Source organism: Mustela putorius, unplaced genomic scaffold (genome assembly GCF_011764305.1).
Source record: "Mustela putorius furo isolate JIRA1106 unplaced genomic scaffold, ASM1176430v1.1 tig00000682_pilon_pilon_pilon, whole genome shotgun sequence".
NCBI classification, from domain to species: Eukaryota; Metazoa; Chordata; class Mammalia; order Carnivora; family Mustelidae; genus Mustela; species Mustela putorius.
This window is the reverse complement of record NW_025421443.1, coordinates 3,776,924-3,804,373: the sequence shown is the minus strand read 5'-3', so window position 1 is coordinate 3,804,373 and position 27,450 is coordinate 3,776,924.

The following is a 27,450-nucleotide window of genomic DNA, read 5'->3' as shown; positions in this document are numbered from 1 at the left end:
TATTTCCTTAGATCACTTTAAAAATCTTTTATGCAATTTCAAAAAAAATATTTTATGCAATTTCAATTCAGTCTAATTTAATTTAAATTCCAATGTTATATTTGTTTCAGGTGTATAATATAGTGATTCAACAGTTATAAGTTTTTTTTTTTTTACATTATTTGGCATATTTAAACAATTGGATAGATTTTATTTATTTCACAAGTGGAATAGTAGTTACATATTACTTATGTAGGAGTTTATGAGTTCATGAATAAAACCAAGGAAAATGATTTTGAACAATATTTATTTATTTATTTTTAGAAAGAGAGAGAGTGCAGGTGTGTGTGAGCTGGGAGAGGGGCATAAGAAGAGGGATGGAGAGAATCCTAAGCAGACTCCACACTGAGTGTGGCGCACAACTCTGGGCTCAATCCCAGGACACTGGGATAATGACATGAGCTGAAATCAAGAGTCAGATGCTCAACTGACTTACCCACCCAGGTACCTCACTCCTAACTTAAATGATTTTTAAAAATTTCTACATGAAAGTGATTAACCAGGATCAAGTAAAAAATACTGAATTTCACTCAGTTCATCTGTCTGTTCTTGGATTCCAGTATTCTTTTTATTCTTAGATTTGGATGTGAATGCTAGAATTTGGGGTGCACTTTGAAAATAAAAAGTATCTAAAGGATATAAAACCTAGGAAAAAATTATAGTATTCACTGTCACAGTATATAAGTATCTCTAAGCTATATAAATTCAGTTATAGCACTATTTACTTGTTTGCTTGATTTTTTTTCTTACCACTTTCAAGATTTCTTTGTTGTTGGTTTATGGCATTTTTTATGATATATTTGGTATGATATCTTTCCATTCATCCTTTTAGAGTTTGTTGGGCTTCTTGGATGTGTAGATTAATGTTTTTCAAAAAATTTTGGAACTTTTTATTTTTTATTTCTTTGTCTTTTTTTGTCCTCTTTTTCTCTCTTCTGGGACTCCTATTGTGCGTATCTTGGTATACTTGTTGGTGCTTACGTTACTTGAAGTCCTTTTTAAAATATCTTTTCTTTCTGCCTTTCAGATTACATAATCTATATCAATTCTATTTTCAAGTTCACTGACTTCTTTTTAGCTATTGTACTTTTCAACTCTGGAAATTCTATTGGATTCTTTTTTATAATTTCCATTTCCTTATTGATATTCTCTGGTGGATCAGACATCGTCATCATGCCTTCCTTTGTCTCTTCTAAACTCCTTCAGTTCTCCGAACACATTTATAATAGATGCTTTGATATCTTTGTTAAGTTTGGCATCTCGGTCCTGACACAGTTTCTGTTGCTTTTTATCCTGTATATGGGTCACATTTTCCTGTTTCTTGTCATGATGCCGTTTTTTGTTCAAAATTGGACATGTTAGATGATGTGTTGTATTGAACCTGGGTCCTGATTCTCTCATGAAAGTTCTTGTTATTTTTTACCTTCATCTCTTGTCTCTGTGTGGGCATGAGAACTCAAGCCCCAATTCCTGCTTCAGTATGCTCTCTGCTCTCAGGGCAGCTGGAGTGTCAGCAAGAATGTTTACTGATTGGTTTTTTATTTATACCTTTGTGCATTGGGTATCTTTAAAATTGTTTGATTCTTTACATTATTTATTTTTAAAAAGATTTTATTTATTTATTTGTCAGAGAGAGAGAGAGCAAGCACAAGAGCAGGGGAAGTGGCAGTCAGAGGGAGAAGTAGGGAGAAATGGGAGGGAAGAAGAGGAAGAAGCAGGCTCTCTGTTGAACAAAGACCCAGTCCTTGGGATCATGACCCGAGCCTAAGGCAGATGTTTAACCAACTGAGCCACCCAGGCATCCCTGTAAATTATTTAACTATGAAAGTATCACAAGATTTTTTCCCCCAGAAATACAGGCATGCCTTTTTGTTTGTTTGTTTGTTTTTCTTTATTGTGCTTTGCAGGTGTTGCATTTTTTAGAGATTGAAAGTCTGTGGCAACCCTTCATTAAGAAAGCCCATTAGCACCATTTTTTTCAATAGCATTTGTTCAATTGCTGCCTCTGCCACATTTTGGTAATTCTTGCATTATTTCAAAATATGTCATTATTATTCTATGTGTTATGGTGATCTGTAAGCAGTGATCTTTGATGTTACTACTATAATTGTTTTGGAATGCCACAAACTGCACCCATATAAGACAACAAGCTTAATCAATAAATGTTGTGTGTGTTCTGACTGCTCCACTGACTAGCTATTTCTCTATCTCTCTCTCCTTTTCTTGGAATTCCTAGGCCCTGAGACACAATAATATTGAAATTAGGCCAATTAATAATCCTATAATGGCTTTTAAGAGCTCAAGTGAAAGGAAGATTCACATATCTCTTGCTTTAAATCAAAAGCTAGAAATGATTAAGTTTAGTGAGGAAGGCATGTCCAAAGCTCTGGTATGCTGAAAGCCTCTTGCACCAGTAAGACAAGTTGTGAGTGCAAAGGAAAAGTTCTCAAAGGAAATGGTATAGTGCTACTCCAGTGAATACATGAATGAATAAGTGAAACAGCTTTATTGCTGATATGGAGAAAGTTTTAGTGGTCTGGATAGAAAATCAAACCAGCCACATTACCTTAGGCCAGAGCATCATCCAAGGCAAGACCTTAACTCTCATCAATTTTATGAAGGCTGGGAGATGTGAGGAAGCTGCAGAAGAAGAGCTGGGAGCTAGGAGAGGTCAGTCCATGAGGTTTAAAGAAACCATCTCCATAACATCAAAATGCAAAGTGCAGCAACAAATGCTGGTGTAGAAGCTTCAGAAAGTTATCCAAAAGATCTAGTTCAGACAATTCATGAAAGTGGTAACACTAAACCACATATTTTCAATGCAGATGAAACAGCCTTCTGTTGGAAGAAGATGCCATCTAGGATTTTCATAGCTAGAGAAGATAAGTCAATAACTAGCTTCAAGACTTCAAAGCTTCAAAGGATAGTTTGACTTCCCTTTTTGGGGCTAAAGCAACTAAGTGACTTTAAATTGAGGCCAATCCTCACTTATGATTCTGCAAATCCTGGGGCCTTCAAGAATTATGCTAAATCTACTCTTCCTATGCTCTATAAATGAAACAAAAAAGCCTTAATGACAGACATCTGTTCACAACATGGCTTATTGAATATTCTAAGCCCACTGGGGAGACCTACTGCTCAGATAAAAGATTTCTTTCAAAAAATTACAACTTGCTGACAGTGCAGTTGATCACTAAAAGCTCTCATGGAGATGTAAAACAATATTGTTGTTTTCATGCCTACCAACACAATACAACATCCATTCTGCAGCCCATGGATCAAGCAGCAATTTCAACTTTCAAGTTTTATTATTTAAGAAATACATTCCAGTGTTTTAGCTGCCATAGTGATTCCTCTGATGGGTCTGGATAGAGTTAATTGAAAATCTTCTGGAAAGAATTCACTTAGATGCCACTAAGAACGTTCATGAGTCATGGGAAGAGATCAAAATAACATGAACAGGAGTTTGGAAGAAGTGGATTCCAACCATCATGGATGATTTTGAGGGATTCAAGATGTCAGTGAAGGCTGTAACTGCAGATGTGGTGTAAAGAGCATGAGAATTGGAATTAGAAGTGGAGTCTGAAAATGTGACTGAATTGCAACAATCTCATGATAAAACATTCACAGATGAAGAGTTGTTTCTTATAGATGAACAAAAAAAATTTTTTTTGAGATGGAATCTACTCCTGGTGAAGATTGTTGAAATGTTATGAAAGGATTTAGAGTGTTTCATAAACTTAGTTGATAAATGTGGGGCAGGGTTTGAGAAGACTGACTGCAATTTTGAAAGAACTTCTGCTGTGGGTAAAATGCTATCAAACAGGATCACATGTTACAGAGAAATCATTTTGAAAGGAAGAGTCAATCAATGCAGCAAACTTCATTGCTATCTAATTTTAAGAAAATGCCACTGCCACCCCAGTCTTCAGCAACCACCACCTTGATCAATCTTCAACTACCAACAATGAGGTAAGACTCTCCATCAGAAGAAAGATTACCACTGGCTGAAAGCACAGATTATGGTTAGCATTTTTTAGCAATAAAGTGTTTTAAAATTAGGGTATATATATATTTTTTCTCTTAGACATAGTGCTATTGCACACCTAATAGACTACACTACAGTCTATTATGCACTAGGAAACCAAAAAAATTGTTTGACTTGCCTTATTAGAGTATTTACTTTATTGTGATGGTCTGGAACTAAATGCACAATATCTCCAAGGTATGCGTATATAATAAACATGCTCAGACCAGCAAAGGTATGTTTTCTCCCACTAAACATTCTTTAAAGCTAGGCAGTTAGAATAAATTACTTACATGGAATATTAAGCAAATAATAAGGAAATGACACTTGATAAGAAGAATTACATCACGTTTAATGTTGTCATCTAATTCCACTATTCAAGGATTTAGTTTCAAGGAGAAGGTACTGGAAGGATGAATCAGTCCTTACCCTATCAACCTCAGAATCACACTTCCTAGTCAAAGTGATGGCAGCTGCAACAGAGAGCCTGTTCTCCTTCTGTCCTACCAGTTTATTTGTATGAAAGATTTATCAGTTTTGTGACATTGGCAAGGTTGTGAAGATTGGGGTGAATTTTGCAAGATGGTAGATATTGCCATTGATTTGATTTTTAGAACATATTTACCAATTTGTTGAATATTAAAAATTTGAAAATTTGTCATAAAACTTCATTGTATATTTTTAGTGAGGATTACATCTTTATGTTATGGATAATGAAGGGGATTTTGGTACATTACATTTACATTATTTTATATTTTGTATTATATTTGTAAGAGAGAAGAAGCAAAACTCAGACCACAGCAAATCTTTCATGGTTTTGAATCTGCACACTGCCTAAAAGCATCAATAAGGATGTCATGATATTTCAAAAAGGAAAATGTACTTACTATTAAAAACAGCATGGGTTTGAGTGTTGATATTCAAATTAAAAAAATATAATTGTTGTAAACATGGAATGTATTTCCCCAATATAATTACTATAAAGTTCTATTTCATTTTCAAATCTGCATATCTCTTCCTTCTTTTTATTTTTATCCTTCTACTAATTCTTTTCTGCTCCTCATTAGTAGATATAAAACTAACTTTATAGTTCTGTAAATATTACCAACATTACAAATGAATATACATATTAATCATAATTACAAAATTTCCAAAGCTCAAAAAACTATGTATTTCCAGGAAACCCAAGATAAATATCAGGAAAATGTGGATACTAAACTTAGTTAACATCTCTGATATTAAATTACATTAATTTACAAGGTTCAGAACTATAAGGGAGGCATACCCAGATTTGACCTTACAAACTTGACTCTGGTGCTATTAAACTCTATTAAAGTCCTTACTATAAGACTACGTGAAGGCAGAGTATGGAGAGTTTGGCCAAAGTACTCCATGGTATTGCTGCTTCAGCATTCATTGTATATGTCTAGGTGGACTCCAGAGACCTCCAACTGACTTCAGCACCTCCTGCCAGCTCAGACCAGAGTCACAAGGAGATTTCAGTTTCTGATAAGACTTGCCCAGCGGCCCATGTAAACAAGTCTCCCCTCAGTTCCCAGGGCCCTCTTTTTCTATATCTCCTAGATAAGACTCTCATGAAGCTTACCAAAGGTCTACTCTTTTTCATTTGAACTGACCAATCCAGCCTTAGCTGGGGAACCCAAAGCACTTTACCTGCAGACCCTAATAAAGGCATGTGCCACAGGTGCGGTCTGTCTGCTGGCATTCTGCCTTGACCTCCCAGTGGCCCCTCAAGGCATCCTGCATACTTCTTCTAGGACCTGTGATTAATTAACTTATCTGTTTCACTTTCTCTTGCCATTTCTTGACATCTTTGGTCTTTTGTTGAACCTTGGCTAGCCATCCAATATCACAGGCTCTGCTTCACAAGTGTGAATTTAACAAAGTCACAACACAGAGAGAAGATAGCCAGGTGAAGACGGAGGCAGAGATCTGAGTGATGCAGCCACCAGCCAGAGGACACCTGGGGCCACTACAAGTTAGAAGAGGCAAGGAAGGATCCTTCTCCTGAGGCTTCAGAAGGAACATGATCTGTGAGCACTTTGATTTCAGTCTTAGAGCTTCCAGAAGATGAGAGAATAAATTTCTCTTGGTCTAAGACCCAGTCTGTGATACCTTGTTTTCAGCCTTGGGAAATGAATATAGGTAGGTGACTTCTTTTGGTTTTGACAAGCCTGGGAACCACTGCTTTATCTTATGCTTTTATTTTTGCCACCCTATGCAATATTGAGAAAGTGACATTGCTAGGAAAATTTATAGAATTTACAGAATGTAAGTACTTAAAAGGAACTTCGAACATTAATATCAAACCATTCACAGAGCAGAGGTAGAAAAACGTTTTCATAAACCTGTTTTTCCTTCACTTCAGGAAAATTGAGACGAATGTTGCTTTGTTGTCTTAAGTTAGAAGAGATGCTTTCAGTTTCTAGACATGGGACAGTGAAACCTATCAATCATGTGAAATATGCTGTGTGTCTCTGAACAGTCTCTGTAGATGAAAAAAAGTATCTATAAAACATAACCTTGCTTTGCGAAGAAATGACAAATAAGTTTACTTGCTCTCATTCTGATCTAAAATATTAATTTTTACATATTTGCTTCCCTATTATGTTTTAAAAAATATTTAGCATTCCAAAATTATTACTCAAAATATAAATATCATTTGAAGAGCAATAAATATTTACTCAGATTAATGATTTCTTGAATCATATGTTTAATAAAAAATCTTTTTAAAGTCTAATTAAATAGATTAACCAAAACAGACTGAAATAACAAACACCACTCCATCCTTCACTGGCCAGCTAAGATAGATCAAAGCAGAGAAGAAAAGGCCCAGTCATGATACAGAAGAGCAAATAACATCCCTGAAACACATCCTTCCTCCTTCCTGAAGACCTTAAAATCACAAATCTCTGACACAAATTAGCTTAGGACCTCACAGGATCTAGAGAAAATCCTCTGGCTGTTATTTTCTTTTTGCACTGAAATGTGGGCTCAGCTAGCAAAACATTCATTTCTACACTACCCTTCCTTGGCTTTCCTATTATTTTCTATCCACAGTGACAATTTATCCTGAGCAGACTCACCTGCCCCTTTAGATCAGAAGATGTGAATTTTATGTAAATATCATGTAAAAGAAGTTGTGACTTAGGGAAGGACTTGCCAACAATATTTCTTATGTTACCGTTTCATTGTTTGGCTCTATGATATTCTTACCTACTTCTTCAAGCATTGGAATTTCAGTAAGATTTTCTGGTGAGCATCTCAAAGCGTGGTCCAGTATTATATACAGTAGTTGTTAAAATCAACTGAGTTAAGCAAGGTATTCAGGATTCATTCTCCTTTAAATATAGAAACCATTGGGATTACCCATCTGCAAGAGAGTTTTCATTTCCTTTGGTTCCAAAACCTTAAAATGAATTATTAAATGTTATATAAAAAATAATGGACTTCGCAGCACTGTAATTCTCTGCCATAAAAAAGCAATCAAACTGGTATAGCTAACACTGGTGCCTGAACAATGCAAGCTATTATGTAAAATTGGAAGGAAATGTGCAATAAATTATGCACTATGCACTTGTGCTTGCTAGAGGCAAATCTCTCTCTCTCTTTTTGAAGTAAGTTCTTGCATGACTATAGTTTTCCTTTATGCCCTTTGCTTTCTACGTGTGTATCATCTTGAATACTGTGTGTGTGCATGTGTGTGTGTGTGTAGACAGTAGATAGATAGATAGATGGCAGATAGATAGATGATAGATAGATAGGAAAACACCTAATATAGGAAGGAAGCTTAGAAATCATACTAAATTAAAAGAAAACTCTTTTTTTAAAAATGATTTCTTTATTTATTTGACAGAGAGAGAGAGAGAGAGAGATCACAAGTAGTCAGAGAGGCAGGCAGAGAGAGAGGGGGAAACAGGCTCCCTGCTGAGCAAAGAGCCTGATGCGGGGCTCGATCGCAGGACTTGGAGATCATACCTGATCCAAAAGCAGAGGTTTAATCCACTGAGCCACCCAGGCACCCCTTAAAGAAAAGAAAAGAAAAGAAAAGAAAAGAAGAGAAAAGAAACGAAAACAAAAAGGAAAAGAAAATTCTTAGCACAGAATGCTTCGAAAGTGCTCGTGAATGTTTTAGTACATTAGTTTATTTCTATCAAATTACATTTGGTGAAGGTTGTACCAGTTTATATGGCCACCAACAGTGCACAAACATACCTGATTCAGGGAGCTATTTTCAAAAGTTTTTAAAAGTCTGACAGTTTGATAATATGTAAATAGTACTCTATTGTTGTTTTATTTTGTCTTTGGTAAAAGTTTCATTATTTTACTACATATTCAATAGTCATTTATGTTCTCTCTTTTAGATGGTAACTTTGTTGGAATTACCTTTTATGTTTTACAATTGGGATTTTTATTATCTTTTTAACTTATTTGGTAGAATACTCTAGTAAATGTTTTTTTTTGTGTGTGTATATTTTAAATATACTTTAGTTTTCAGACTATTTTTAAATTTTGAGATTTTTGTCATATTGTCTCATAACTTTTTATATTTAAATCTATCAATTTATACATTTCTAATTTTTTGTTGTTAGACAATACCCAGCTGAAGGTCAGCTAAATATCCATATATGTATTTTGCAGTTCTCTCATTTAAACAGATTAACCATTAAATCATTCTGTAATTCATTGTACACATAGGAATATTTTCTAATAAATGTCTGTCCATTTATGAATTAATCCTCTTACCACTGATTTAAATCTCATCACTACACATATTTCATTTTAGTAAGCTTAGTTTTGTCACTTTCTGGTATGTTATGGTGATTTATCTATTCTAATTATAGAACAATATTACTGATTATGTGTTCCATAATAACTGGTGGTAAAATCAATCTCTATTATTCTTCTAAATCAAAACATTCATGAAGATTCTTAAAATGTAATTTACAATTAGTTTTTCAAGTCCAAAAATATACCTTGGGTACTTGTTTTAAATTATGTTTATTGATGCATTTTAGAAGCATGGTTTCTACGGCATTATGTTGAGTCCAAAGTCAGGAGCCAGGAGATGGATTGCTCTAGTTCAAATCCTGGTTTTACTGCCTCCTTTCTGTGATCTGTGCCCTGGTTAGGGTAGGCACAGAATCCAAATTAACTTAGCTTCTCCATACCTCAGTTTTTTTCATGTATGAAAAGCAGAATAATGAAATTAGCTACCTCCTTGGGCAGTGGTGACAATTAAATAATACCATATTGACATAGATTATTGTCTATTACAGAATAAGTGTCATTTACAAATTTCTTATTCAAAACTACTTTTGTATCTTTCCATACAACATTTTTGCCAGATTCACAGAATTATTGCCCCTTTCTTGTTTACACTGAGTTCTAATTTTCACCCCCTACCCTTCCAGCTCTTGGTAGTTTTATTTTCTTCCTTCCATTTCCTTGGTTTAGCTTTATTTTTCATTTATATATTTATTTATTTATTTGAAAATTAGGTCAAGTTCTTATCATTGTTCCCTTTTACATGAACTATTAGGAATGTAAATTTCTCTGCCTACAGCTTTGGCTATATTGGTTAAATGTTACCTGTAGTAGCACATTCTTATTTTATTCACTATAACTTTGTTGGCCAGTCTAGTTTTTAAGTTCAGATTCACTCAAATTTAAATATGTGCAATGGTTTTAAAAAATTTCAATGGTGATTTGAAATCCACAATGATAACATAATTGCCTTATCATGTCCCCGTTTTGTATCTAGTTTCTTTTTTATTCTTTTTGTATATTATTTCTTTTGTCCTTAGCAGCATTTGCTTGCCACTTCACCTTTCGTTTTGTGAGAGTAGGTAGTTAATTAGGTGCTAACAGCATGTCTGCAGGGCAGGAAAGAAGAAGTCATGGCCAACCACAAGGAGGTCAGAGGCCCCTTCTGGCAGCAGTCCAACACAAAACAACAAGCATACAGATCAAACCAGATGACTGAGAAAGTAGGTCAAAAGTTCACATTATTCCTTCATTTTACCCTGTTAGCACACTAAAATCTCCTCCCTGAGGGGCCATGGCAGGAAACCCCTGACCAAATAAGGAAGAAAACTGCCGAAATCAAGAGCCTCTGGTGACATCTTTTGGATGGGCTGTCAAGGCCTTAGAACCCAAGGTCTCTCCAGTCCACCTGGCACCAGTTTCTTATTTCACAAAGAATAAAATTTTTGAATTTTATGGTAATATAAATTTATTTCTAGTGGATATTTTCTTTGAAATGTGTGCATTTCTTCTAAAAGTTGAATTATAGATGTTCTTTTTCAAAAAAAATTCATTTTTATAGGGCTTTAGTCTTTGAATTATCTATTACTACTTTTGTATTGAAAACAGGATGGGTGGAGTCACCTCAATTTCTTTTACTTGCCAGCTTTCGACACTAACATCATCTTCAAGGCATTAAAGCTAAACCCAGGTTGATATGCATAGGCCCTAACCAACTTCTTGACGTTTTATCGCCATTTAGTATTATTGGTGTGAAACTATATCAGCCAGTTCTAGAAACTGATTGTCTTGCTATGAATTATAAAATTCATTTCTAGAATTTGACATGGTTTGTACCATTTCCTTCACTAGAAAGAATAATTGACATACAAAATTTCCCCAGGTACTGCTTCTTCTACTGCCTGCATTTTTTTTCCTACAACAAAGCATAACTCCTGTCTTTGATACAAAGATTGTTGGAAGTGTAGCCTTATACTGAATATACAAATGTGAGGTATCATGGGAAATCAGTTCCCAGATGGGGGACCACTCTCTTTTCTCTGATCTGAGAAAGGAATGGCCACACGATGCATAGGTTTGGTACATAGAGCTGGGTGGTACACTATGGAATGTATTGACTGCCCAATATTTATTTCCCACCTCTCTGATAACAGAAGCCAGCCTCTGGCCATGCATCGTGATTTGCCTGAGCTATTCATAACTATCCTGTTGTCCTTGACAGGTTGTCTGCAACCTCTCGAATGACATTTCCATGTAAGTGTGATGGAGTGGTTTCTGAGAGAGTCTGTATGTTGTGTGTACATGGAGGTCTTGGTCCTTCGATTTCCTACAAGAAGATTTATGTGAGAATACACACTCAAATAAAGATAATCAGTAGGAAAGGAGCAAGCACAAAGTGGTTTATTAAAGGAAAATACACTCTCAAGGTGGGAGAGTGGACAGGTCCCACAAGGTGAAACCAATCATAGGTTCTTTTGCAGTTGGATATTATTGGCTTTCTGTGGGCGAGGAGGAACTGCGAGGTACAGTGGAGCGGTCTCTGATGGAGGCTGCTTTCATGTCGCTCTTGCCAGCAAGAATGACACAGAGACACGCGTGGAGGCAAGCTTCTTTAATGGCTTTTTCAAATCTTCTCTCTCTTTTACAAGTACATTCAAGCATATATACACCGGCAGCTTAGCCCGCCTAGCCAATCACCGCACTGTGCATGCAGCTTCCTCGTGAGCGCCTATCTAACTATATATGGTCACATTGCTCCCATGCAGTGATCACCGCATCTCTCACTCAAGCCTCTGACCAATCACACTCCGTTCCTCAATTGCTTGTTATAGCCTGGCTCAGCACTTTTCTATTATGGCCCTCGACACTTCCAGTCATTTCGGAAACTCCCATAGGTTGGGAGGGGAAAACTTTGACCCTACAAGGTTTGTAACAGAACCATCATGGCAGCCTTTCTCCATCTGTTGGGGCTGTTGCCTCAATGCAAATGCATTATGACGAGTCTAGAGGTCACCGTGGGGCAGAAATGGAAGAGGAGAGCACATGTTCTGCACTAGTGGTTCTTGCTCTCAGACCCAACATCTTGGAAGCCACAAGATCAGGATGTTGAGCTCTTGGGTTTATATTGTGTAGCTTATTTATCACTGTCCTTGCTTTCAGCTCTCCTGTTTCTGTTCTTCACTTTCAAGGACTTGGCACTCTGCCTCTGGTGTTCCTTCCCCTGCTCATCTGGCTTCTACCTAACAGGAATACTTTTGCTTGACTGATTAAACAGAAGTGACTGACACTTCTCTTCCTTTGCTTTTTCTTTCGTTTTTCTTTTTTTTTTTTTTTCACCTTGAATTCAGTCCTGATACTGTGTTGCAGCACTTTTCTTATGACCACAAGGCAACCAATATGATTATGAATGGAAAATGTAGGCAAAAATGTAAAAATCTCCTAGCACTGGGTCTGTATGACACTTTCCAGCACTGAACTACAGCAACAGCCAACTCAGACTTCATTTCATATATAAAAACTAAGCATTTATTTAAACCACTGACAGTTGGACTTCTTTATAATTGTTTTTAAGATTTTTTTTTTAATTTTATTTGACAGAGAGGAAGAGATCACAAGCAGGCAGAGAGACAGGCGTGGGGAGGGGGAAGCAGGCTCCCCTCTGAGCAGAGAGCCTGATGTGGGGCTCTATCCTAGTACCCTGAGATCATGACCTGAGCCAAAGGCAGGGGCTTAACCCACTGAGCCACCCAGGTGCCCCAACAGTTGGACTTCTTACTTGAATTTGAAAGCATTCCTTCTCAAATATACCTGCTACATTTACTCTCTTATTTTACCTGTAGGTTACATTAGTATTTGAGTAATACAAATTCATTATAAATTCTTGTAAATGATTGAATAACATAATAATATCCAGTATTGATAAAACTTTATATTATTTTCCAAATATGTTTATAGATTTTGTAACCAAAATTAAAGGAAGCAAAATTAATTGCAAATAGATTATGCATGTAACTCCAAGTCAGATTATAAGCAAATTACTCATGTCACTACAGTTTCCTTTCTGCAAGGGTATCACAGTTTAGGATTTTACTCTGGAGCACAGGCATATAATTTGATATCCCCATATCCCATTACTTCTTCTGTTATGGATCGAAAACTCTACAAACAATGTATAAAACTGTGCTATTGACCTACACGTTCCACTCCATATTTAACCACCAGATGTGATATTGTAATATTTTTCATTTTATGGAGAGGGATAGTGTCAGAAAACTGCCGCAGAAATAGAGCAAATCTCTTTCAGGATCTGTCCGTGTAACTTTTGATCTTTGTGGTTTTGAATTTTAGAGACTGTCTTCTGTAGAATATCTTAGATTTTTTGAATATTATAATAGCTGCCATATTTCATCCAGTTTATTGTTTTTTCCCTATTTTATAATTCTTCAAAGGCAGAGGTCACTGTGTCTGACACATGGTAGGTACTCCTTAAAGGCTCCCATGTTGAATAAATGAATAGACAGTTCTCTGGGTTTTGGTGTTTTTTTTTTTTTTTTTGTTTGTTTGTTTGTTTGTTTTGTGAGAGAGGGAGACAGCAAGCAGAGAGGAGGGGCAGAGGGAGACAGAGAGAGAAAATCTCAAGCAGGCTTCACACACAGCATGAGGCCCTATGCGGGGCTCCATCTCAGGACCATGAGATCATGATGTGAACTGCAATCTAGAGATAGATGCTTAATTCACCGAGCCACCCAGAAGCCCCTCTCATATATTTTTTTTAAAGTGGACTTTATATTTTAGGGCATTTTAGGTTCCCAGCAAAACTGAATGGAAGCTACAGAGATTTCCTTTGTACTCCCTGTCCCTACACAGACACCACGTCCCCCACTATCACCTCCCCCATCAGAACAGTAAGTTCATTTATTATAATTGATGATGTTACATCTTTATCACCAAGGTCCTTAGTTTATACCACAGTTCACTCTTGATGTTGTCTATCCTAGGGTTTTGAGAAATGTATAATGACATGAATGTACCACTGTGTTATCCTAAAAATAGTTTTACTGCCTTAAAAGTTCTCCGTACACTGCTGATTCATCCCTCCCTCCCTTAACCCCTGACAATAATGTATCTTTTTACTGTCTTCATAGCTTTTCATTCATTTAGTCGGAATCATATACTATGTAGATTTTCAGTTTGGCTTCTTTCATTCAGTGATATGCATTTAAGTTTCCCCATGTCTTTTCACATCTGGGTGGCTCATTTCTTTTCAGCACTGAGTAATAGTCTATTGTCTGGATGTACCACAGTTTATTGATCTAATTACCTATTGTAGGACATTTTGGATGCTTCCAAGTTTTGTCAGTTATCAATAAAGCTACTATAAGCAACCATATGCAATTTTTGTATAGACAGACTTTTTTTTTTTTTTAACTTCTTTGGGTAAATACCAAGTAGTGCAGTTGCTGGATGGAATGGTAAGAGTATGTATCATTTTGTAAGAAACCATCAAACTGTACTGCAAAGTGTCTATACCACTTTGCACTTCCACCAAGCAATAAATGAGCTTTGCTGTTACTCCATGTCCTTGCTAGTGTTTGGTGCTGTCAGTGTTTTGGACAATTCTGATGGCTGTAAGATAATGGTTTTTATATGTGGACTCCTACTAATGATTACCAGCAAAGATTTTCTTTCTTCACTTTTCTGTAGAACTGGAAAATGGAAGATGCAATTCTTTTTTTTTTTTTTTTCTAAATCGTCGTGATTTTATTTTTATTTTTTTTAAAGATTTCATTTATTCATTTGACAGAGATCACAAGTAGGCAGAGAGGCACGCAGAGAGAGAGAGAGAGAGAGAGGAGGAGGAGGAGGAAGCAGGCTCCCTGCTGAGCACGGAGCCCGACGTGGGACCTGATCCCAGGATCCTGGGATCATGACCTGAGCCGAAGGCAGAGGCTTTAGCCCACTGAGCCACCCAGGCGCCTGGAAGATGCAATTCTTAAAATTTTCTTTGTGATTTTCAACCTTGAGGCTTGTTTCAAAAACATGAAGAGGGTGTTGATCTTTGCATGTGAATTTTCCTATTTTGAATATATTTTTTATCATATTTACTCTTCTTAAAAAATCAACTGATATTTCACATATTTGGCTCAATATGAATCATTAATTGAAAGATAACTTTCTTAGGTCTGATGAGTTTTTAGCAACCACATTAATTGATATTACCCTGAAGGTAAACATAAGGTTTTCAGAATGTAAGACTTGTCATTACTTAAAGCAATGAGCACAGGGACCTGGAAAAGAGGAAAAGAGGAACCTTGAAATGATGAATCTGCTAATTCATACAGGCTACATGCTGCCTGCTTTCCCCCTCAGACCTTTGCTGATATGTGAATGACTGACTCATTGATCAAAGTTCCGTTTCCCACCTGCAATGTGAACCAGTAGACTCTAAATCTCTCCCATTGTCTGCGGTTGTTCAATCACCCTTGAAATTTCAAGGCTCATCTTCTAGCCAACATCCCAGTGTTCTTTCCCCAGAAACACTCATGAGGCAGGAACAGGAAAATATTTTCTCTAGAGTAATACAAAGTCAATAGCTAAAATGATGTTACGCTTCATGAAAGTGTTCTTTTGTTCCTTAAGGAAGAAAAGATAATCGATGTAAGAATAGTTAGAATTCAGATGCTCTGCCCAAGTTTTCAGAAATGAACAATCTGAAGTTGAGTCCATGTTACAGGCAACAGTTAGGAACTAGATTTATGAAGACTGACAGAACTGGTGGGAAGCAGAGGAGAAAATCACTGAAACCAAACTGTAATGGACCTGACCTTTACCTTGAACTTCTGATCTGTTATGTCACCTATTTGGCCATGACCTAAGAGTCCAGTCTTCGGTCTGGACTCTTAGGTCATGAAAGCATCTGAGCTCTAAGTTTATGTAACTTCTAAAAACAAAAATCAGGTGGATCAAATTGTTCTCTTGTGAAGCCAGGATGACAGAATGGAAGTGTTGGGTCAGGTATGCCTTTTTTTTTTTTTTTTTTAAAGATTCTACTTATTTATTTGTCAGAGGAAGAGAGAGAGAGAGAATTGAGAACACAAGCAGGGGGAGCAGCAGGCAGAGGGAGAAGCAGGATCTTCACTGAGCAAGGTCTTTGATTCCCAGGACCCTGGGCCACAGACACTTAACTGACTGAACCACCTAGGGTCCGAGATATACCCTTATGTCTTTTCACCTTTTAGTGCTAACACCCAGGAAATGGCCTTTATGAATTTAAAAATATTTTCTCTTCGAGAGTGCTAATTGAGTGCAATCTTATTCATAGGTTATGAAGATATAAAATAGTCTGCTACAAAACTACTGACATGAATTCAGAAGCCATCTGTATTAGGAAGCTCACTCTTTTATATGACATTTTATGATTCATTTCAGCAGCCTCATAGTGGCCCTCAGACGACACTCCAAAAATACTAGTCCTGTGAAATGAGCTCTGAGAATGCTGCATTAGGGAATAAGCGAGATTGTGGGCTTTTTTTTTTTTTTTTTTTTAAGGCAGATTTGTAATAAAAAAAAAAATGAGTGAAGTTTCCTCCCAAAAGTATTTCAGGAGTTGAGCAAACATGGTTAAACACAACTGGTTAATCTAGGGGTGAATGGAAGTAAAAATGTGAGTGTGAAATAGAAAGACAGTGAAAATGAACAAAGACTAAAAGGGAATGCTGAGTATAAAGTACACTGCTGTATCTTTTCCTATTCTGACCTTCCCACAGGCAGGAAACATAAAATAAATATGGGAGTAAAACAGGCAACATAAGAAAATAAAATTCAGAAGCACATTTCTTAGGAGAAAATGTCAAAGAAAGAAAAGATCAGGGTGGGCTAATAAAGTGTAATGGAATTTCCCTGTTGTCAGTTTATTTTAAGAAATTCTAGATGACAAAGCGTGTAAGTCAAGCTTCTCCCCGAAGTGGATTCATTTTTGCAACTCGTAGCAACCTTATGGTTGCCAGGCCTCTCATTACACCAAGGGGGTGCCCAAAGAAGTAGAGCCTGGGGCCACTAATGAGCAGCTCTGACTTCAAATCTGCCAGGAAAGCCAGGGTCTGAGTAGTGTTGCTTTGGGCTATGATTTTACACAGTCAACATATGAGCATCCGAAGACAAATCGGGCAGGGTCCTAATAGTGCCAGAGTGCCAGGTGAAAATCAGAAAGGAGAGCGTTAGGCAATTTTTCTTCAACTTCATTAAAGACATTTAAAAAATCTATATTATTGTAGCCTCTTTTATTTCCTTCACAGTCATTTGTTAAGGTCGGAGATGCTGAGAAATGCTTTTGGCATCCTGGAAGAGCAGGGGCAAGAGAAGCAAGAAAAACATAGGGAAGAGGAAGAGAACAGTTTGTTTTTCAATCTCCAAGCTGTTTAGTAGCTACTGTGGAAGAAATTTAAGAGACCCGAGATGAGTTCTTAGTCATCCATGTCCCCGTATAAGAAGAACTCTAGAAATCTCCTCTTAGAGCTTGAGAGTAATCAGGAATACTACTCATTGAAGGGTTCTAAGAAGCAGAGGACTGTTGAGTGATTGTACTGCAATATGAATACAGTAGACACAGTTACAAACAAGGGAATTATTTCTCTTTTTATTCTATCTGTTCAGAGCCCCAGATCTGTTTTGAGATGATCTTTTCTAAAACGTTTGGTTAAGGACATGGTAGGTTAGCTTTTGAAATTATATAAACTGACACTTGAATTTCTTTTTTATGGTTGATATGATTTAAAAGAGAACAAGAATGAGGGGTGCCTGTGTGGCACAGTTGGTTAAGTGTCCAACTCCCAGTTTTGGCTGGCTCAGGTGGTGACCTCAGGGTCCTGGCATTGAGTCACATGCTCAGCTTGGAATCTGCTGAAGATTTTCTCCCTCTTTCTTTGCCCCTCCCACCATGCCCTCTCTTTCTCTCATATAAATAAATAAATAAAATAAGGATAGCTATTTTTATTTTTATAAAAAATAAAAATATTTTTTTAAAAATAAATGATCTGTCATTTATCTTTGATCTGTCAGTTATTTTTCCCCAAATAAAATATGGCAGAGGGAGGGTGAAATAACATTTGGGCTTGCTCTCATGTTCCACTACTTTTCAAAAATGTGAAATGTTTAAAGATTCTTTAAAAGCCCATTTTTGATCAGTATTTAAATAAATACTCAGATCTTTTTCAAAAGTTAAAAAGATTTCACAGAATAAATCTTGGTATTAGGATCTTTCAGGTTAAGAAGAAAGGTATTTGAATGACCCTCAATTTCTAAAGAAGTTAGTAAACTTGTGTAAAATATGGAGCAGGTTTAGATTGGTAGGTAATATAGTGATTGCTATTTTAAGTTTTCTTGCAACAGTCACCAATTGGAAAAGGAAATTAACATCTTCTTTTTTTTTCTTCTTAAGGTAAATTAAATGGTTGCATTAGAAATATTGGCATTATTAAACTGTCAGTGAATTATTTAAGACTCTAAAGCATCTCTGGCCTCTGGACCTCTTCTCTGCACCTGAAAGACAATACTACTTTGGAATAATCAAAGCTGGATTTACAATGAATGATCTGTTACTGGTATCATTTGTCAATGGAGACAATGATGGACCTGGTATGTTCTGAGGAGTTTAAGAGATAACTGATGCACTTGGTAGAGGAAGAATGGGCTTTGAAGTCAAGGGAAAAAAGAAAAAACCAGCAAAAATGGGACAAGAGTGTTTACTATTTTATGACTTCAGGTAAAATACTGCAGATTTCTGAAGCTTGTTTTTCTCTTATCTTAAACTGGAATAAATAGAAATTTAATATAAGTATGAATTATGTGCCTTCTTATGATAGCACATATAAGAAAGGACCTTGTACAAGGTAGCTGCCCTATAAATATTATTACCATACTCTCCAGATTGCCTCTCTTAAATGCATGCATAGTGTTGCACAATTCTAACTCTGATAAAATACAGAACTTTCCCAGGAATGTAATTTTAAATCACCAGATCCATATTATGAACTCATAAATAGTATTTATTGTTTAGTGATATAAAGGCATTTAGAGTAGTTAAGCACCTTTCAAATTCTACTCCTATCATCCAAAAATATGATTTGCATGTTTCCTTTTATCTGTGGCTTACTGGCTTCTCCTCCAGGAAAGTTATCTTCCACTAATGTGGATTTAATCTGTCCTTACTCTCTTCCTAATTGTCAGTTCCCAAAGACGGGAACCCCTCTGCTAGGAACTCATCCTGTCATTCTTAACACATTAATATCCTCCAGTTTCTGCATCTAAGTCATAATCCTTTCTAGTTATTCTATAATTTCTTTCTTTTCCTTCCACAAAGCTTTTTAAGGCAATCTATCATTTAAGTTTTCTCTACTTCCTCATTGGCAGTTCCTTCCCAGATTGGCTTCTATTTCCATGTTCTACCAAATTATTCTTTGTAAAATCAGCTTTCACAGCCAAACTCAAAAGTCTCTTTCTTTTTTATCTTAAATCTCTCTGTATATTATGATGTCCTTGACGATTTTCTTTTCCTTCAAACTCTTATCTTTGGTGTACATAAAAGCACACTTTTGGTTTTCCTCTTAACTCTTTGGGATCTTTCCAAACCTGTTCACAAGTCCCCCTGGTCTGCTCGACCTGCAAATATTCCTAATGCCTAAGGCTCTATCTTTTGCCTTGTGTTCATCTCCTACTCTATGTTCTTCCAGGATAACCTCATTCAAATCTGTGGTGACTGCTACCCATCATATCCCAAATATATATTTGCATTCTAAATCTCTCCTGCTTCCCCTCTCTAACTGTCTAATTGAAATTTCTGCTTGGTATCTCATAGTCCCTTAAACCAACTATTAGAAGTTATTTTTCAACATTCCTCTATGGTTTTACATAAATTGGCTTAACTGCCACTATTTCCACCTTGGCAAATGTTACCATTAACAAACAACTCAGCTTCTTAAGGCAGATCTGGTGATCAGTGTTGAGTGACGTTATTCTTGCTCAGCTGTGCTCTTCTCTCATCATTTACTTATCCTTCTTTCTAGTGTGTTTTTCTCAAGTTCTTTCTCCAACTCATTTTCTCTATTCTCAGGGCCACTGCCTTAGTTTGGACTGACATTATAATTTTGTCATTATTATCCAGATTAAAGCAAAATAAGATGCTGACTGTCAGACTCTCTAACACTGCTATTGTCAACTTTTTAAATGGCAGCATAGATCATGTCACTTTCTTATTGAAAACTCCTCATACTTCTTCATTTATATCAGATATATTTAAGAGTAATCATGTTTATCATGTAAGCTCCTCACGATCTCTTCCTTGCTATTACTTAGGTCTCACTTCCTGTTACTACCACAATTCTCTTTGATTTAGCTATGAAGAAATACTAACAGATCCCCCAAAATATGATGGTCTTTCACCCTCTATCATAATCCATGGTATTTCCTTTGATTGGAATGCTCTTCTCTTTAACCTCACTTTTATTATAATTCTTTAATTTCAATGTATGTATTGCTTCCATCAGAGCCATTCCAGATTTTTGCCAAATCTCTTTCCCCTACTTTTATTCTTTCCATCACAATGCATTATGTTTTACTTAAACTGGTCTCTGAGACAATAAATGCTAGTTCTTTGAGGGCAAAACCACATCTTATCTAGGTCTGTGTTTTTAGCTTATGGTATTATGTCATAGTGATTCTTTTGTGTAAATAACTGTTGAATAGTGATTAAATAAAGGCTCAGGATACTTGTGAGGGAATGCTCTTTGAGTGGGAACAGATGAGCTAAGTGGGAAAGCTACAAACGATGATCTCTTCCTATGATTTTACCAAAATTGCCTTTGTGAGGCCAGATAATCAAGCTATCACAGTTAATCTAATTTGAAAGATGTGTGCCCTCCTATGTTCCTTGCCTCATTATTTACAATAGCCAAGATATGGTAGCTAAGTGTCCATTAGTAGATGAAAGAATAAAGAAGATGTGGTATGAAATATTACTTAGCCATAAAATAATGGATATTACAATAGAATATTACTATAACCACAGAATAGAATGAATAGGTATAAAAAAGGATGAAGTTTTGTCATTAGTGACAACATGGATGGGCCTACGGGTATTGTGCTAAGTGAAATAAGTCAGAAAGGCAATAGAAAGGCAAATAGCATATTATTAAAGAAACTAAAAAACAAAGTAAATGAACAATAGCAAAACACAAATAGACTCATGAATACAGAGAACAAATTGATGGTTGTTAGATGGCGTGAGGGATGTGGGAAGATGGGCAAAATAGGTGAAAGAGATTAAGAGGTACGATTTTCCAGTTGTAAAATGAGTAAGTCATAGGGATGTAATGAATAATATAGGGAATATTGTCAATAATATTGTAATAATTTTGATGGTGACAGATGGTAACTAGGCTTATTGTGGTGATCATTTTGTACATAAATGTTGATCACTATGTTGTGCACCTGAAACTAATATAATATTATAGGTCAATAAAACACTCACACACAGACACATACACATGTGCAAAAATTATGAGGTTTCAGGGTTTATCATTGCCAGGTATTGGGAATAATATGTCCTAGGATTCAGGATGTGAATTTTCATTGAATAATCTTTTTTCATATTTTCCCGAGTTTCTACTCAAGCAAAATTTCTTTTCTAAGTAGATGGGAGTTTAGGAGTTGCTACAACATTTCTGTCTCTATTTTATAATCTTTACATCTGTCCTGATTATTTTAACTCATTTATCATGAAAATACATAAAAACTTCAAGGGATATATGGGCAGTGCAGTCATTTAGGCGTTCAACTCTAGAGATTGAGCCCTTCATCAGACTCCTTGCTCAGTGAGGAGTCGGCTTGAGATTTTCTCTATCTCTCTCTAATAATAAATAAAGAAATCTCTAAGAAAAAAGACAATACACAAGATGGCAATCCAAAATGCTATTATAGCATTTATATATCAATTATATTTAAAAATATAATTTTGGACATGAGAGGGAGTGGATATTTCCTAGTCTAATCCATTAATTTTAAAGTCTTAATGGTTAAGTTAGTTATATAAATCACACAGCACACTGGTAATTTAAGGATTAATCTCGGGATCTGCTTAATGAATAAATTTTTAGTAATCATTAAAAAATTGGCTATTATAAGAATTAGCTGCAAAACCTTATCACTATAGTGTTTATTTGACAAGTTTTTAAACACTTGAATAATATAAATAACTGGTATTTTTAGTATGGTCTGACATTATGAGTTTCATTTTCTTGTTAATCTACCTTGAAGCTTTTTATTTTCTTATTCTTTGGCTTTTCTTGTTGGCTACAAAAATGAAAATAACCCAATATAGGAGTGACATTTTTATCTCCTGGAAAATAGCAATTAAGCAGCCAAGGAATAATGCCATATTAATTGATAATAACATTAATATTTATTAGCACATGTTGCTTTCCTCTTCCTGTGTTAATTATATAGCCTGTATTATCTTATTCATTATTCACAATGGTGCTATATAAAAGCTTTGAATCATTTGCGCTAACACCTAAAAGTAGATTTTGTTTGACTTAAGCAAAAACAAATGAATTAAAGTGATGATGGAAAACAGCAGAATTCCCCAGATGCCTAGAAATCCAGTCTTGGAGAATGTATATGCAGGAATAAAATGGAAGCCAACTTAATTCCTATGATAATAGCAGATACCTGGTCCAGTGGGAAAATGGCTGCCATTACGGCCACAACAGTAGGTACAGCAACTTGTGTGGCTGATGCTCTGGGCACTACTGCCTGAGGAATGGGACTTTGTTGTAATTACCTTCACTAGCAGAGATAATTATCTGAGCTCTTCAGACCAGAGCAGGTATCTCATCAAATTAGCAAGAGCAGTATCTAGCATTTTAAGCTTCTATAGTGACAGGAGGGCTCTGTTCCATCAAGATCATATGGTGGGGAATTTTATGACGCTTAGAAGATTTAGACACTCAACAGCCTGAAAGAACAGCTAGTGATCATTTTGCAGGTAAGAAAATTGAAGCCCAGAATGGTCGTATAACTTGCAACAAGACACAGAGTTAACAACTGGCAGAGCCTTGACTGGAAACTAGGTCTGTATGATTCTCACATTTGTGCTCGTAGCCCTTTGTGCTCTGGCATTATCTTATCCTCCATTTCGGGTTTGGTTCAGCTATTCCCCTAGTTGTCAGCTCTGCTTCTTAGAAATCACAAATACACACTTTTCATCATTTTCTGTCTGGCTGCTGAGGGGTCCGTATTACTTCATTTCTATTTTACTTTCTGAACCAAAGGGAACACCAGTTTACATCTGCTTGTGTTACTCTTTCGAATGGCAGCTCTTGATATTGCTTTGGGATTCTTTACACAGGAAATTCACACATAGTTCAACCTTAGCCACACAATATTTTCTTTTTAAATGTGAATTTTTTAAAAAATATTTTATTTATTTATTCTACAGACAGAGATCACAAGTAGAGAGACAGGCAGAAAGAGAGGGGGTGAGGGAAGTAGGCTCCCTGCTGAGCAGAGAGCTGATGCGGGGCTCCATCACAGGACCCTGGGATCATGACCTGAGCAGAAGGCAGAGGCTTTAACCCACTGAGCCACCCAGGTGCCCCATAAATGTGAATTTTTAATTCATTTTATATACTACCTGTCTTGAGGCTGTATGATCTTAAGTCCAAGATTTTAGACATTGATTAATAATTGAATTTTTAAAATAAAATTTTTTGGGGAAAGAGAAATGTAAAAGATGCAAGGGCATTAGAGAATATATTTGTAGGCTGTAAACATTTTTGAAGCAAAGGGAAGAAGATTTTAGGCATTGTCAGTTGCTAGGAAACCGTATCTCAATTAGATAGTTTCAAAATTATTGAGTATCTCATGCCTTGCTCTAGGTCCATGGAGTACTAGTAGGAACAAAAGAAAATTTGATGCAATAAAATGTTGTTCATTTTCAGTGCTTAAAAAAAGATGACTGCCAAAACAATTAATTGAAGAAAATGCTGTACCAAGGTTAGGACTCAAATCAGATATTATCCATTATTTGGAGATTTGGGCTTAAGCTGTTGTATAATTATAAAATTATATGAGGGCATGAATTAATTACTTAAATTTTTGGAGGATTAGGGTCACTATTTTAAAGTTATAAATACTATTAACTACGTCACAGCGTTTTCATATAAAATAAAAAATAGTTTTTAATAGCATGTTGTATAATATATGACAAGCATATAGTATATAGTATCTGAATCAGATGTGCATTTATTTTGCACATATTTGATCCTGATGAGCCCTCATGCACTATCCACTCCATCAACTCTCATTTGGCTTAAGGCAATAACCTTTGACAGACTTCCTGGTCAACGATCTTTCTCTTAGAGCAAGCTATCTTTCCCAAACAAAAACCTCATCCTCTGGGGAAATACAGTTACATAAAAACAGATCAATAAACTTCCTTCCCTAAAATTCAATAAAGGTAGACTAAAATAAATGGAAGCAGTAAAACACGAACGAAAGAAAGACTACATGTTCATCGTATAAACTTTGAAAACTGCCATCGATAGAGTTCTCTATGAGTTACTGAGTGATTCCTCTCTGATTTCTTTTGAAACAGTATGGTGGGACAAAGTGGGTGGATACATTTCTGAAAACTCTTGCAGTAACAGATATCTAGAAGGAAGAATTCAGAGTAGGCATATGGGGTGGCTGGAAGTGCACAGAGCAAGGACAATTGAAAAACGGACGCCCTAGTCCACCACTACAGTGGAAGAACGTTTAACTCTGGTCAGGGAATTTCAGGATTCATCAGAGTAGTTTTTCTTGAGAAAAGAAGAGAATGGGAGACATCTGGTAAGTTCCTAATTTTCTAGATCTCACAACAACCAGAGTCTTCAGAGAATGGAAAAAGCAAAGGAATAAGAAAATTAAGAACTGGTAGAGATACTGATGACCCTGGGAAAAGATGAAAAGAAATCTCAGTTTAGTTTAGTTCCTCCCTCCTGCTACAGATAAATAACAGTATCTGGAACTATTTCTAAGTTTTGCTTTAATTTAGAAAATTAGTTAATATTGTCTTCGAAATATTAGTCAATAAATGCATTTAGAAAAAGAGAATGGAATGAGTGACATACATAATGGAAGCCCAGAAGAAAAATATATTTACCAGTAATTATGTGACAGAATGCTTTGAATTGCAAGAGACGTCACTGAAAATGGAAAAACATGGAAAGATAATTAACTGATATAGTGGGTTACATCAATATCTCGAAGTCAAAGCATTACTGGTACAAAGCTAGTAAGGAAATATGAGAAAGTAAATATTATATTCACATTAAGAATATGATCAATAACATGCTTAGTGATGAATGTAGCAAGAAATATGTAGAATACCTATGTAAATAAAGTTTTTGAAATAAACCAATACACTTAAAATACACTTAAAAAAGATTTGAATAAAGAAACCACCTCATTCTTGAAGCCTCCATATTTTGAGTATATGGATTTTCCTTCAAAGGGTCTATAGATGAGATGTAGACCCAGTAAAAATACCAAGACTTTTTAGAGTGGGGAGTGGAACTTCACAAAATCTTTCCGAAGTTCTTCTGAAGAATAAAAAATAAGTGGCTAGTTATGGAGGGTGAAGGGAGAGGGACTAACAAAGTAGAGAAGAGCAAGCACAGTCAAATATGTCATGAAGGCCAAAAATAAAAAAGAGAAGGACGCTGGGTCTATACTTATTCCTTATATCACAATATATTTAAGATGTAATATAAAATTTTAAAACATAGAAGTCTGAGAAAAATACATACATTAATATTTTGAATGAGAGAGCATCTTTTTTCCTTATGCCATAAAACCAAGAAGTCCAAAATAAGATGATTCCTGAATTTAACCTCTTCATTATGACAAAAATAAAAATAACAAGCCCGAATAATGTCAATGTCAAAATAAGGGAAAAATGAAGCCTTTTTGGATAAAATTACTTGTCCCATATAAGAAACCAAAAAATTATTTTATGTATAACTTGCTTATGTATCGTTGGATAAAAACAAACTAATAGAAACAATGGTCAAATTATATTGAAAGACCTTGTACAAAGTCAGATAAAATGAAAACAGGCAAACAATATTTTTAAAAGCTTCAATTTCATTTTTAATTTAAAAATACAGTCAAAATAACAATAATCACTTTTCACTTATCAGATTAACAGTAATGAAAATGAATCAGCTAAATCTCTTTGTGGCAATGTGGAAAGTAAAGATTACGGTAGAACAAAATGAGCAAAAGCTATTGGCTGCTGTGTGTTCTATTGTTTGGGGCATGCAGGATTCCAGAGGGCCTTCTCCGTGCTAACCCTAGCTACCCTCTAGGGCACTTTTGTAGGGCTGTTAACAAAAGCATCCTGATACTCAGTTCTCACTACTCTCCCACCACAAAGTCTGGCCTTTAGCTGGTATACACTTCTGTCCACAAAGTTGTGTTCACAGGAAATGCAACTTTAGTTTTCTATACTCTATATTACATTTCAAGTTCTTCACGTCAGTTCAGACCTCCCCTTTATCTCAGGCTTGCATTTGATTCTAAAACATCTTAGTCAATTTCAGCCCTTACTGATATTTGCAGACATGTCCATTCTCTCCTTTGGGCATTGATAAGTGGTTCATGCATGTTGCTGCTGTGCTTTTTCTGTGCTTTCTCATTTTTGTCTTGAGTCCTAATGTTTCCCCGGACCCTACTTGGGGGTTGGGGAGCAGGGACCGTAGATCCCATTTGCAATCAGATCATACAAAGTTATTTGTATATTCCTTTGCACCTTTCTCCTTGGGTTTGACAGCTTTGAGTCTGGTTGTATCAGGTTCTCTTACTTTCCCCCCCTACTTTATCACTCCACTGGCAAAAATGCTTGCTCTGATACAGGAGGTTATATTTCTATCTATGGAGTCCCTTCAAGGGCTCAGATCTGAATTTTGGAGCTCATGAGCCTCTTCTCTGCTCTAAATTTCTTTCCTGAGGCAGTGAATGACAAATGACCCTCTCGGTATTGGGGAATGCTTAGGGGCAAAAATCGATAATATTTAACAATATCTGCTGACAGCTGTTCTCACTTGTAACTGATGCCACCTGCAAAAGATAAACAAGGACAAAAATGTGTGATGACACAAGGACGGGTTGTAGGAGCAGTTTGGGGAGACAGGCTGGGCAGGAAAAACAACCCTAGCTGAGGGTAGTAGTTGAGCTGCTTCTTCTTCTTCTTCTTCTTCTTCTTTTTTAAATTAACATATAATGTATTATTAGCCCCAGGGATACAAGTCTGTGAGCTGAGCTTCTTTTGAAGAATGTGATGGACAGTGATTGGGAGAAGAAGGGAAGAAAATTTATGGAATTACTGATGTGTACATTTTGAGGCAGAGAATGGCTCGAGACAGGCTGAACATATAAGCAGGGGCCATGTGATGAATGTAATGATTAAGGACTCACACTTTATGCTATAGATCACAAGACACCAACAGACATTTTAATTAGGAGAATAACATTATTTTTTTGCATTTGAAAAGATCAGT